This window comes from Esox lucius, chromosome 17 (genome assembly GCF_011004845.1).
Source record: "Esox lucius isolate fEsoLuc1 chromosome 17, fEsoLuc1.pri, whole genome shotgun sequence".
Classification (NCBI taxonomy): domain Eukaryota; kingdom Metazoa; phylum Chordata; class Actinopteri; order Esociformes; family Esocidae; genus Esox; species Esox lucius.
This window is the reverse complement of record NC_047585.1, coordinates 38,020,989-38,030,541: the sequence shown is the minus strand read 5'-3', so window position 1 is coordinate 38,030,541 and position 9,553 is coordinate 38,020,989. Positions and strand designations below refer to the sequence as shown.

The window sequence follows — 9,553 nt, the reverse complement described above, 5'->3', positions numbered from 1 at the left end:
CTGATTCAAGATCCCTCCGCTTCGTCCCCCCAAAAAATTGTACCGCGGAGGAGAAAAATATTTGATTTTGAAATCGAGCTTCGCACCGAGCGCACGTCAGAAACAGAGGACAGTGTGTGTGTGTGTTCATCTCTTTAGTACTGTGACTTGACTTGACTTGAAACTTATAAGGACTCGACTTGACTTGCTTAGGGTGAACCCTTGACTTGACTTGACTTGCTTGATTTATCTGAACTGTGACTTGAGACTTGACTCGAGACTTGATGGTGAAGACTTGAGACTTGCTTGGACTTGACCATGTGTGACTTGTCCCCATCTCTGGTCAATAATAGTAGAGTACAGAAGACGTAAAATCTATGGTGTGCAATAAAGTCACATATCTTCAAAGAAGATCATCAGAACATCAACAGACCAAAGAGAGTCTGTGTCAACCTATTCCATACCCAACACTTATACAACTACAGTATATTCTAGAAACATGATATCTTCACAGGGCAGGGTACTACGGCTTAAGAATGTAGTTCAAACCTTTTAATGTAATGTGTTTTTTTTTTACATTACAATCTCTTATAAAACATTTTTGTTTTAGCAAGGAAGCCAAGCACTTCAAAGAGAAAAGCGGACACTCTCGAAGATGATTCCACCGACAACGTGGACTCAAAGCCTGCCCAGTTCACATGTCCCCACTGCACAGCTGTGCTCAGTGCACCTAAAAACTTAAAAAGACATATCAGAGATGTCCATAACATTCACACTACACACATGACATGTATAGATGTAAGAAATTGAATTTATGTTACTCCTAAATATGGCCATAGTCCATTTCTCCCGATTAATGTAATAAAGTCAACCTGTCCACCAAAAATTTACTGTGAGGTAGACAAGTGTCGTAAATTCATGCAGATTGCTTGGTCATCAGGAAATCCTGGAAAAGAATGTGTACACCTAGAAAGAACCACAACTGCCAAACCTTATGCAAAGCCAGCAATCCTCACATCTACTTCAATACAGGACATGCAGAGCAAAGGGCTGATGTCATCTGAGTGGGGTGTCAAATGTGAAGAACTGAACAATGCTGCAACCAAATGTGGAGTGGATAGTGTGTTTCCTGTTTTTGGAGAGGAGGGAAACTCCCAGCGGTGGCATTTTTTTTTGAATATTCACAAATGAAACAGACAACTGGTGTCAGTTTGGGAGGACGAGAGTGACATTTGATGCAGTGGCAGGAAAGTGGAACTGTCAGTGTCGTGGAACTGGACAATCTCACCGTTGTATCCATCGTATGATGGGAATGTGGTGGATTTACCAGGAGTCCCCAGGTACATTGCTGGCCACTTCAGATATCCACGTACATGACATAGATGACTTGGAAAGTCACATTGTTGAAAGCAGCATCACTTGTGAGCCACATAATGTGAACAATCAAAGAGTTTGTGCAATGACGGAATATCTTTTAAGGCAAAAGCGCATCCCATGCCTGCAAGAGTTACCTGTGGAGCTCAGGACTCAGGAGAAACCACCACCACCATTTATCCCATTTGAAAACACCTGCCCCTACTGTCCTGGGCCCACCCCTCCAGCACTTAATGTCGCCAAAGTAACAACTCAAGCTATGGTTTACGGGATGACCTATGTCAAAAAGGGTAAGTCAATTAAGTCAGTACTCAATTAAGTCAATACTTTTAAATGATGTATCCATCATGAGATCACATTCATATATGTTTTCTATGACAGCTTTAACAGTGAAACATTGTAACAGATGTTTTCATTATCAGGTGTCTCTGTTGCCGTAAAAGACTGCCCAACATGTGGAAATGTTGTGAGGTTTCAGGATTATCATTCTGGGTTCCATAACTTCAACAACCGTGTCCTTTTAACACTGCCATTATGTGAGCTTCTGCTGTCTGGTCTGGCGGTAAGGCATCAATATATGCTCTACATGATACAATAGCAATTATATATCATGAAACCTATAAGCATATACATCTTTGTAAATCAATTAATATACAAAGAACTTCACTTTACTATGTTGTTTGATTACAGAACAAGACAACTACTGGTCGCATGCTGGACACTATATCGTTTTTTAATGATAATCGGTACCACCACCAGATAGTGCGGCGAGCTTTCCACCACTTCATGTCATTGACAAATTTTCAGTTTGACTTCTCCTGCTACCAGTGTGGACACCATCCAGCTGTGGTAGTAGCAGACGCTAACTGGAAACTGGCCTTTGATGTCCCACGTAAGCATTGTTTTGATGTCTGTAATTGACATGTAATGTAACATGTAATGAATTATGACGATTCTAACAGCTGATTTTGTTGAAAAACTCCATTTGCAGTTGAGACATTCAAAAGGCCTAAACCAGATACAATTTCTGACAAAAACTTAGAAGTTGATATTGTAAAGGCCTGGGCAGATCTGGATCGGTCATTAATTGCAGAAGGCCTCATATCAGGTTTGTATAACATAGTGACAGTGCCACATAATTCCAAACATTTTGAATAGTGTTAAAAATTCAACCACAATGGTATAAACCTTACACTCAGAGAAAACATATGCAATACTAACAAAATCCTTGACCAAAGGCATTTACTATGTTACTCTGTTTACTAAAAGGAACATCTGTGGCAAACCCATACTCCACCTCTCCTGGCCACTCCACTTTGGCACCATGGATGGGAGAGAACACCAGGGTTGGAAATATCCTCCCAAAAACAGAGGTGAAAAAGGCATTAAGAAGAAAACCAGATGACATCAACCATCCGACCAAAAAAATAAATGAGGACATAATCCTCGAAATCATTGAGGCAAAGAAGGTATACGTTGTGTTTATATATTGCTGGTTTTATATTGCTGTTTTCATCAGTAATCTGTGACTACATATGCATGGCAGTCCATATAATATTGTAGTTCATCCTATATTTATTAGTGTCGGTTTGATAAAAGATGTTACATGATGTAATGTGTTTTTCCTGTATGGGTCTTTTGGGTCTTATCAATTTACAGCCGCAAAAAAAGGACCTCCAGGATGCTTGTAATGCCCTTGGTGTGTCTTCAGAGGGGACCATTGCAGACATGATGAACAGGCTTGAGGAACTGCTCAACTTCAAGGATATCTACCCGAAGCTTTTCTTGAAGTTACAGAAAGCTGGTGGTGAGAAATACCTTGATATTTGATTTAATCATTTTTTATCTACCAATAACATTATTGTGCTGTATAATTTTTATTTCTATTCCTTAGGTGGAGTCCTTCATTTTTCTTGCGTACACGGGGTGGTATACTACCTGAACTTTCTGTTCTGGACTGAGTCAGCAAGAGACCACACGGACGGTCTACTGAGTTTTAAGCACAAACAATCGTACTAAACAACTTTTTTTTCAACCACATGATGGAAGACTCTGTGCCCCGACCTCTGATAACCTGAAACTGGCATCCAAGAAGGAATTAAAAGTAGACATGCAGTGGATAAAGAACCTAAGGTCCCCATTCCCATCACAAAAAACCCAGGATAAAGACAGACTTGAATCAAGACATCCAATCACTGGGACATGTGAAAGGTTCTCTTTGTACGACAGATTCCACCAAAAAAAACAAAAACGGCCAGAAGAGAAGTTGCGAAGCCTTAACATCTGCCCCAACCTGAGAACAGAGGTGAACTCATCTGTTGCAGAGCAGTTCAATCGTGAACTTGCTTCTGTGAGGTACTCATTGTGCCAAATGAAAGAGCCACATTTTAAGCAGACAGTAAGGGTGTTCATTGATCTACACAATGAAAAGATTAACAGGAGTTTTAAGGCAGAAATGGAGGCCTTGTGCAACATGGAGTTATCCATTGGCCTGCATGGGATGCTGGGACTGCAGTCAGCTGGTAAGTTTTGCTAGTACATGCTAAGATATCATTTTTAAGATATTTAAATTGACAAGAAGTATTAAGTTGTATAAATGTTAAAGTAACAAAGATTGTGCTGTAAACTACAACTTGTAAAAATAAAATTTTGGTGTGGCACAAACTGGTTAAACAGAAATGGTGTAACAAAGTAGACCATTTTCTCTGAAATTCCTAATTCGTTCTTATCTCTTGTTTAATAGAGGGGAAGGTTGGAAATGTCAACATACAACCTGACAGCGTTGTGAAGTCTTCCTTCTTGGCTCAATCATATGACATTGACGATAAGGACAAGGTAAGTAATAAATATCTGTGCCATTTTCCTTTACTCTTACATCTGTTTATGAATCAATGGTAGAAACAGTTATTACTTGTTCATTATGTTTTTATTCAGGAAAAACTCAAGAAGTTATTATGTGGATCTCGTGATGAAAATCAAGCCCTGACTCATTCCACAAGAAGATACCCTGTGTCCATTAAGGATATGCGCAGTGTTTGCCCACTCGAGTTGTTGGCAGAGTCTTCACTGGCTATGCCATGGCTGACAGATGATGTAAGTGTAGATAGCTAATTTAGTTTTGGAAGTAACATCTAAAAATAACTTAAAATAACAAATAGACTTATATTTTTACTTATTTATTCAATTCTAGGCTGTCAACTATCGCATAGCACAGCTGGCTCAAGAAAACATGGTAATATGTAGGAAATGACTTTCTGACTTTCTGAATTTATACTGCCTAAACTAAAAGCTAATGCTACATTTTTTGTTGTAGTGTGGTTGTTTGGGTCACTTTGATTTTATTTTGTGGCACCAGGAATGGACAAAGACTGGAGCTGTCGGAGACAACTTTGTGAAACACATCCCTGTAGGTCCTTTTTGGGATTTGTTCCTAATACAATGTATATATTTACAAAAGACATCCACTATTAATATGGACTTGAAGTTGTACTATCTGAGGTATTTCTTTGTGCTACAGGTGTCTGACAAAATCTTCCTGCCCAGGATTGTAGGTCATTCCTCTCCAGAGACAGGGAACCATTTTATTCTTTGGGTGAGCCGCTGTAAATGCAAGGTTTTATTCTATTATTTCACTTTTATAGAACTGGACAGGTAAGACTTTCTGTACAGAAGTGATCTTGTGCAGCAGCCTACATAAAGCAATGCTGAAACATATGGACATCATGACCTATACATTCCTTTGTGTTCAAATTTGGTCATATATTTTGGAAGGTTGTATAAACTGATGTTTTTACTTGTAGGTGTTTGACTTCAGAGCCAAAGACATTCGGGTCTACGATTCACTTGGGCTTTATGCAAACATAAGCGACAATGACATGGACCTCCTCAGGTACATGGAGAGTAATATACCATACAATTTTTTTCAGGTTTTGTAAAGGTAAAGTGACAATATGCTACAAAAATCCTTAAAAAATTTGTTAGAAATGTCTTCAGATTTTCTGGCGGCCTTCAAGGATGGAGTGTGACATATCCTCCACAGTGGAAGCAGCAGGACTCGGTTAATTGTGGAGTTTTCGTGTGTTCTGTGAGTTGCCTGTCCTGTGTGCTGCTTGTCTTCCTGTCCAGTGCAAGTGACATCTGTGGTTTCATCAAAGTAAATTGTTTTGTTCCCAACTAGGCAGCTGAAAATGAAATGCAACATGTTGCAGTCAGTATAGAGGCTCTGACTCTCAACCAGTGCAGGACTCTGCGGCTGCATCATGCTACCCAAATGATCAGAAATGTCAATGCTGAGGTAGGAGGATTTTAGGTTTTATTATGTGTCAATATACAGTATTCTGTCAAAAAGAAAAGGGCTCTGGTTAGAGCAAAGTTTTCTGTTACACAGGACTTCCCACTTACTACAGGAGACAAATTAAAAATGGAAGAAAAGGAAAGTAAATTACAGGAATCTGAAGCCAAAAAAACTGACTCCAGCAGCCATTGCCAGGCTTGGAAAACAGAGTCGTGTTTGTTCCAGCGAGCAACAGGGACAACCAAGTATGTACTACACAAATGACAACTAAAACTTCACACACAACATGGCTGACGAGGTCCGTTACATTTAACCCACTACTGATTATATGGAAATACCTGTCAACAGACTGTGGACTATTGGTAAAGTTCTCACAATCCTGTTTTCTACAAGTGTTTTCCATAACCACATAAAGAAATACCAGTGGGTCCAATGCTCATCTTGCAAAAACTGGCTGCATTTCGAGTGTGCTGGTGTAGAAGGAGACTGGACATCAAAGGATTTCTTTTGTGGATGCAACAATATCCCAGATATGTAAGAATAACCTCATGCACGTCAGACCAATGGTTGCCATTGAAATCAAATGTATAACTCTTATAGTTGTTTGTGATGAATATAGTTTTTCATTTCTACATTTAATGAATATATTTTGTATTTTTTACATTTAATGTGAAAGACCAATATTAAAATTATATGGAATTAATTAACAACTACATAACTAAACATAAATAAATGTATGACATTATTAGTTATTACAAAGATACAGACAGTAAGACAAAAATATATTCTTAGCCGTTACCCACATATCAGCAGATAGTTTGCTAGTTACATGTCCATTGAATCCAGTGTAACATTTAATCTAAGTTCAATGTTTCAAAATGAAAAGATGTAAAAACACTGAGCCAATTTCTGCAATGCTTTTCTCTCAAACAGAGACAACATCCTGGAGGCTGTTAAAGCAGAAGACCTTATGACAGATGAAGAGATCACGGTAAAAACAAGGTTACAATGTACAAGGTTTTTAGTATGAGGTGGCATTCACAACTTTTACAAGGCTGGTAAAAACTGAATCAACTTCTAAAAATAATTTTATATTATACTGTTATAGGATCTGGAGAAAAACCTGCTAAGTGGGCATGTTCTGTCTAACAGAATGTATCTGTGGAAACACAAAGGATTTGATCCTCTCCTCAGAAAACATTACAGCAAACATGTGACTTTATTCAATGACATGAATGTATGTAGGCTGTTCTCTTTTGGTCTTATTTGTGGACACAACTCCTGGTCTTCAATCGCAATCACAATAGTATGTGACTGGAAAATACATTGAAGTCACGGATCTTTAGAGATATATTCCATATCACAATGAAAATGTTTAGCATATTAACTATTTGTATTTGAAAGGCCAAATTTATAAGAACCTTATATAAGGACAACATGATGAAGAAAGCTATAGTAACCGAGCACATTAACTATTTTGATTTTGAAACTAATATCCTGTCATTTTTGGGAAGGAAACCTTTTTAGTCAGATGAATGCTGGTTATACAGGGAAGGATTGACATTACTTTTCAGGCAGAGGAGGGGGAACGGGAGTAATGAATAATTAAAATGTTGCCTTGACTGTGCACATTTTTACAATTTTCTTTGTTAACCCTTCTTAATATCCCCTGTCAAATTGTTCTCATGCTTTTTACTTACTTATTACCATAGACAGACGAGATTATCCAGAGACTGGAAAATATACTGACAGTACCTGGAACTGTAGTTGAGAAGCAGCTATTCATAACAGAGGTCATTTTGCCAGAGGTAAAATAATGAGGATATGTAATTTTTACAAATAATACAACTACATTTACAGGAAAACTAATTACTGAGTAAGTTATGCCATACAACAAATGTCACTCGATTTTGGATAATTTGGAGAACATAATTTCCAGAATACATACCACAACAAGAAAAATAGAATCATGACTTTCTGCTAATAGTTGTTAAAATCCAAACTGAAGTGCTTCAGTATGACTATTAATTTTAGTGAGTACATAAATGTACAATATACAATACTAAATACTTTAATGGGTTTGAAGCTGAACATTTCTGACATGCTTATTATTAAAAATAATTTTATTTCTTGTAGGTGTTGATTCAGTGGTTGCAAGGCAACAGCAACATGTGTCGTTACCAAGCAGAATCTGTGCTTCTAACCACCACACCTTCAAAGACAAAGAAAGGGTAGGATACAGGATGTTCTTTCCTATGTTGGTGTGCAATTCGATATGAAACATCACTTAATGCATTAGGCTTGCTGTGGCATATTAGCAGGTGATGTTTTACATAAATCACATTTACAGATGATTTCCTTTTTCCCCAGAGCTGCAAGAAATGAAACAGAGACCACCGAAGAGGTAAAACCATTTGTCAACTCCTACCCAAAACCATTTCCCACAAAAATGTATTTAACTCAGGACAGTTATCTTGTCAAAATAGACATTCTGTAATATATTAATAAGTGTGTATGTGTTGCAGTCAGAGAGACAAGTGTTGTCAGTTGCTTGACCATACAATACAGCATTGCTTACTGTGACAGGAAGCTTTTTTGTTTTGTTTGATGTTTATTGAAGATGCTCTGGATACAGATTAGTTGCATTAAAATGTATTCTGTTTTTTAATTACATGTACAAATAAGACAATTTTGAATATATACTGACATTTAGTTTGGAAGGTTTTAGATGGAACCCACAGTGTTAATAAATACAGCATTTGTTGGTAGAATTTATTTTAAGATTTCATTCAGGTACTGTAAATGCTCTATAAGTCTTAATTCTTCAATTGGGAAAAACATAAATTATCAATAACAGACTTTTTTTACTGCAGGAAAACCTTCTGATCCTACATAGCCTGGCTGCAGCTGACTGGTGCGATAAGGCAACATTCAATGGAGGACTGAAACTCCCTGCTGTCCTTTCAATGGACAGAGAAGAAAGAAAAGAAGCCATCCAGGAGATGGACACCTGGGATGGGGAACTGGATCAGGATTCTCCAGCAGAACTCTTTACATTTGTTTTTGAAAAAAAAAAAAGACTACGACAACTTCTATGAACAACGTGTGGATAAATTTTTTTTTTGACTGTTTACAAGATTTGAAAAACAGTGATTGTTTAAATATTTGTGTTAAATTAAAGAGTTTGTTCCTAAATACAGCCTAGTAATTCATACCAAGACCTTTGCACATGGTTTTACATTAGAGTCCTGTGATGCACAGATACGTATAAATATCACCTAGTATAGTAAATGTTGAGGGTGTTTAGTGAATAATTTTGGATAGGTCAACTGTTATAAAATCTTGTTTAATTTACAATCAGAAAGGGACAGCTGCCACAGGGGGCCAGTGGCAATTGCCACAAACATTGGCAGGTGCTTTGCCATGTGTAAGCCTATAGCCAAAATATTGTTCCAGTAATGTATAATCATGCTTTAAACTGCAGTCTTTTATTTGAGTGAGTAAAGTATTTTTTCATTGCATTTTAAATTAAAAAATAAACATAGGCTACCACCAATTTATTTCCTTAGCACTGCAACATAACAGACTGTAATACAAATAAAATATTATAAATAATCAAAGATAGGTTGAAAAAAATGAAGAAATAGGGTCATGGAAATGCTACCAAGTGTAATATTGGCTAATGTTAACAATTATAAACTATAAGGTATCTCACTAGCAAATGCTACAAACACCAGCAGTTGCAGTCGGATATGCTCTTTCCTCTACAGTACGACATGCTACTGGTTTGGTTGTATATGTTGAGCAGTGGGTGATTTCGGACACAGCCCTTGTTTGCCACCGTTCTACCCCATAATCAGTCTAGTAAATTTGTGGCATCTCAGGCTGCCACCAGAAATACCATAT

At 37.5% G+C, this 9,553-nt stretch overlaps 1 long non-coding RNA gene across 1 annotated transcript; it reads left to right on the top strand.

The window, feature by feature from the left end:
* Positions 1-610: 610 nt before the first annotated feature.
* Positions 611-8,745, top strand: LOC105016792. The gene is made up of 24 exons (XR_003777277.2): positions 611-777; positions 920-1,319; positions 1,459-1,643; positions 1,776-1,915; positions 2,044-2,245; positions 2,345-2,461; positions 2,623-2,822; positions 3,013-3,160; positions 3,248-3,875; positions 4,097-4,188; positions 4,288-4,446; positions 4,544-4,585; positions 4,709-4,759; positions 4,871-4,945; positions 5,154-5,242; positions 5,335-5,437; positions 5,531-5,647; positions 5,741-5,892; positions 6,041-6,181; positions 6,581-6,638; positions 7,360-7,455; positions 7,784-7,878; positions 8,018-8,051; positions 8,521-8,745. It is a non-coding gene; the product is annotated as an uncharacterized LOC105016792 (long non-coding RNA).
* Positions 8,746-9,553: the final 808 nt, after the last annotated feature.